Source organism: Eriocheir sinensis, chromosome 35 (genome assembly GCF_024679095.1).
Source record: "Eriocheir sinensis breed Jianghai 21 chromosome 35, ASM2467909v1, whole genome shotgun sequence".
Lineage (NCBI taxonomy): Eukaryota > Metazoa > Arthropoda > Malacostraca > Decapoda > Varunidae > Eriocheir > Eriocheir sinensis.
The window spans coordinates 222,152-227,151 of record NC_066543.1 but is presented as its reverse complement, the minus strand read 5'-3'; positions in this window follow the sequence as shown (position 1 = coordinate 227,151).

Genomic DNA, 5,000 nt, shown 5'->3' with positions numbered 1-5,000 from the left:
TAGGTACAGGCTGTATGAAGGCATACTTCCAGCAAGAAGGAAAGGTAGATGTTGACAGGCAGAGGCGAAAGAGTTTGACCAGGCAGGGTGACAGCACGGAGGCACAGTGTTTAAGGACAATAGGAGGCACTCCATCAGGTCCATAAGCCTTCTGAGGATTGAGGCCAGAGAGGGCATAGAAAACATAATTTTGAAGAATCTTTATAACAGGCATAAAGGAGTCAGAGGGGGGATGAGTAGGAGGAATATGCCCAGAATCGTCCAGAGTGGAGTTTTTAGAAAAAGTTTGAGAGAAGAGTTCAGCCTTAGAGATAGATGAGACGGCAGTGTTGCCGTCAGGACTGAGGAGTGGAGGACAAGATGAAGAAGGGAAGTGGGAGGAGATGTTTTGGCTAGATGCCAGAAGTCACGGGAAGAGTTAGAAAGCAAGGTTTTTACATTTTCTATTAATTAAAGAAATTTTTGTTAGTCGGAGAATAGATTTGTCACGATTTCGGTCAGAAATGTAAAGTTAAAAATTAGCATTAGTTTGAGAGCTACCTCTCTATCATTGACAGCACGAGAACAAGCGTGATTAAACCAAGGCTTTTTAGCGTGAGGAGTAGAGAAAGAACGAGGAATGTATGCCTCCATTCCAGAGACAATCACCTCTGTGATGCGCTGAGCACACACAGAGGGGTCTCTATCCTGGAAGCAATAATCATTCCACGGGAAATCGGAAAAGTACATCCTCAGGTCGTCCCACCGAGCTGAAGCAAAATGCCAGAAGCATCGCCTCTTCGGTGGGTCCAGAGGGTGTACAGGAGCGATAGGACAGGATGCAGAAATAAGATTGTGATCGGAGGAGCCCAACGGAGAACAGTTTGACAGAATAAGCAGAAGGGTTTGAGGTAAGGAAGAGGTCTAGAATGTTGGGCCGATCTCCAAGACGGTCGGGAATACGTGTAGGGTGCTGGACCAACTGCTCTAGGTCGTTGAGGATAGCAAAGTTGTAGGCTTGTTCACCAGGATGGTCAGTGAAAGAGGATGAAAGCCAAAGCTGGTGGTGAACATTGAAATCTCCTAGGATGGAGATTTCAGCGAAGGGGAGTGGGTCAAGATGTGCTCCACTTTAGAATTCAAATAGTCAAAGAATTTTACATAGTTGGTAGAGTTAGGTGAGAGATAAACAGCACAGATGTATTTAGTAATAGAATGACAGTGAAGTCTTAACCAGATGGTGGAAAATTCAGAAGAGTCAAGGTCGTGGGCACGAGAGCAAGTGATGTCGTTGCGCACGTAGGCGCAACATCCAGCTTTGGATTGAAATTTAGGATAGAGATAGTAGGAGGGAACAGAGTAGAGATTGCTGTCAGTAGCCTCAGAAACCTGTGTTTCGGTAAGGAAGAGAAGGTGAGGTTTAGAGGAGGAGAGATGATGTTCCACAGAATGAAAATTAGAGCGAAGACCGCGAATGTTGCAGAAATTGAGAAGAAAGAGGTTCGAGGAGTTATCAAGACACCTCTCAGGTTGGCAGCCAGAAGGAGTCCTCCTGGGAATTTGTGGTCCCCCAGGCGGGGACTCCGAGGCTTTGTGTATGTGCGCCATTTTGAAATTTTAATTTTGGGAAAAGGTGTATATGTTGTGAGAATGTAGTGTGGTGTGGATAAAGAGAGGATCTGTCTTTAGAGAGCATGCTGAACTACTCTCCGGTGTTGGTGAGACAATATATATATATATATATATATATATATATATATATATATATATATATATATATATATATATATATATATATATATATATATATATATATATATATATATATATAAAGCCCGCTACTCGCCGCTCCCACAACAGAAAATATATAAGAGTAGCCAAAAGAGAGGTCAATTTCGGATAGAGAGGTGTTTTGATACACTTTTCTTGAAAGAGGATAAGTCATAGGCAGGCGGAAATACTGACGAAGGAAGGCAGTTCCAGAGTTTACCAGTGTACGGGATGAAAGAGTGAAGTTGCTGGTTAACTCTTGCATAAAGGGTTTGGACAGTATAGGAATGGGCTAGAGTGGACAGTCGAGTGCAGCGGAGCCGCGGGAGGGGGGGAGGCATGCAGTTAGCAATTTCAGAAGAGCAGTCAGCATGAAAATATCGATAGAAGATAGAGAGGCAACATGGCGGCGGAATTTAAGAGGTAGAAGACTATCAGTAAGAAGAGGGGAGCTGATGAGACGAAAAGCCTTAGGGCTCGTTCACACTACAAGCAGAGCAGAGCAGAGCGGAGCGGCGCGGTTAGGTGTTCACATATAATCAGAGCAGGGCGACCTGCACAAGAATCATTCGCAGGCAACAGCCCGATAAACTCCTCGGTGTTTATCTTGAAGGATAATGAAAATGTAATGATTTACAAAGGAACATGGAATTTCGTTGTTAAAGCCAAGTCCCATGGCTGTGTGGGTCACTGATGACTATGTATAGGGTCAGAATATCATCAAAATAGCTTTTCTAAACATACGGCTATTATATATCATTAAAGTGTACCTTAATTATTCACGCTCTGATCAGTTTTTGTAATTTTGGCTTCAGCAATAAAAATTCATCAATGTAGATAGCTTCCTGGCCATGTTGATTGAGGGGTGGAGCCGTGGAGGACCGCTAGCTGCGACCAGCAAAAAAAACGACCAAATTTCCCAAGCCTACCGCTCCGCTCCGCGCTGCGCCGCTCTGCTTGCGGTGTGAACACCTGAGCGTCTGTACATTCAAAACTATGTAAAAATTAATGCCGCTACTAACCGCTCTGCTCTGCTCTGCTCTGCTTGTAGTGTGAACGAGCCCTTAGACTACACTCTGTCCAGGAGAGCTGAGTGAGTGGAGCCCCCCCACACATGAGATGCATACTCCATACGAGAGCGGACAAGGCCTCTATAAATGAAAAGCATCTGTGCGGGGGAGAAGAACTGGCGGAGACGATATAGAACACCCAACCTCGAGGAAGCTGATTTAGTGAGAGAGATGTGAAGTTTCCAGTTGAGATTTTGAGCTAAAGATAGACGAAGGATATTTAGTGTTGAAGGTGACATCTGAGTGTTATAGAAGAATAGGGGATGAGTGTTATAAGATTGTGTCGAGTTGATAGATTAAGAAATTAGGTTTTTGAGGCATTGAAGGACACAAGGTTTCTTTTACCCCAATCGGAAATGATAGCAAGGTCTGAGGTTAAGCGTTCTGCAGCCACCAGTCTGGAGTCATGTAATTCCTGTTGAGAGGATCTTCTATTGAAAGAAGTTGAATAATGCAGAGTGGAGTCGTCAGCGTATGAGTGGATAGGACAGTTTGTTATGGAGAGATCATTGATGAATAACAGGAAGAGAGTGGTTGAACACCAATGTTAATAGGTTTAGGGGAAGAACAGCTCATGTAGTCTGTCAAGCTCATCCTGGAGAACGCTAGCGTCCCTGTCTGATTGGATTACTCTACCGATCTTGGTATCATCTGCGAACTTGCTGACATCACTACTAATTCCTGTGTCAAAGTCATTGATGTAAATAATAAAGAGCAGACGACCCAGCACCGACCCTTGTGGGACTCCACTCGTAACACTGCCCCATTCAGATTTTTTACCATTGATTTGCACTCTCTGCTTCCTACCACTAAGCCACGCCCTGATCCAGTTCAAAACTTTCCCATCTATGCCGTGAGCCTGTAATTTTAATAATAGCCGGTGATGGGGAACTTTGTCGAACGCTTTACTGAAATCTAGATACAAAATGTCATAGTTTTCATCTCGGTCAACCGCCTCGATTACTTTAGTGTAGAAAGACAACAGGTTAGTAAGGCAAGACCTACCCTTTGTGAATCTGTGCTGTAAATCATGAATTAAATTATGCTTTTCTGGATGGTCCCGAATGCTCCCGGCTATAATTGACTCCAACATCTTTCCTACAACTGATGTTAAGCTAATTGGGCGATGATTTGAGATGGCTGACTTGTCTCCTTTTTTGAAAATCGGCGTCAAATTAGCTACTTTCCATTAATTGGGCACATACCCAGAATTTACCGACATCTTAAAGATATCGGTAAGCGGGGCACTGAGGACTTTCTTGCACCCTTTCAGCACCCTTGGGAATACTTCGTCTGGGCCCGGCGATTTGTTTTTCTTCAACCTACTAATCTCATCCTGGACTACTTGACTAGTGATGATCACATCCCTCAACTTGTCGTTCTATCCGCCCTCATATACCTGAACTCTCTCCGGAATGGTTGTTAGATTTTCCTGCGTGAAAACTGAGAAGAAATAGTCATTCATCATTTGACTCATATCTTCTCCAGTCTCAACGAGCTCACCCGTGTTTGCTTTAAACGGTCCAATTCTGTCCCTTGTTTTCGTTCTGTACAATTTGAAGAAGCCCTTGGGATCGTTCTTGGCCTCGTTGGCTACCCTAATCTCATAATTTCTTTTAGCTAGGCGGGTGTTCTTCTTCACCGACCTGGCTAGCTCAACATACCTACCCCTGAGGTGGGTTTTTCCGTTCTTTATTTTCCTATAAATTCCTCTCTTCAAGCCTATCTCATGCTTGAGTCTGCGGGTCATCCATTTGGGGTCGTTATTTTCCTTCCTACGTGCTTGGTAAGGGATATGCTGTCTCTGACCCTCTGCAATTACTCTAACTAAATTATTGTAGGTCATTTCTACATGGTTCCCCTGTCTTTCAGGTTCCAGCCCTGAGATCTGTCCCTTATCCAGCCCTAAGGTTCCCCAATTTACCTCCTCAAGGTGTCTTCTGAGCCGCTCATAATCAGCTCTTCTAACGTCAGGCACCAACACAGGGTTGAGTTCATGGGTCACCGCCCAGTCTAATTTAAACCTAATTTCCTTGCGATCACTGCCATCTAATTCGCCCCCAACATCTAGCTAGTTGACCATATTTTCGTTGTTAGTCAGGACTAAGTCTAAAATGTTATTTCCTCTGGTGGGCTCAGTCACTGTCTGCTTAAGAAAATTATCATGTATTACTTTCGGAA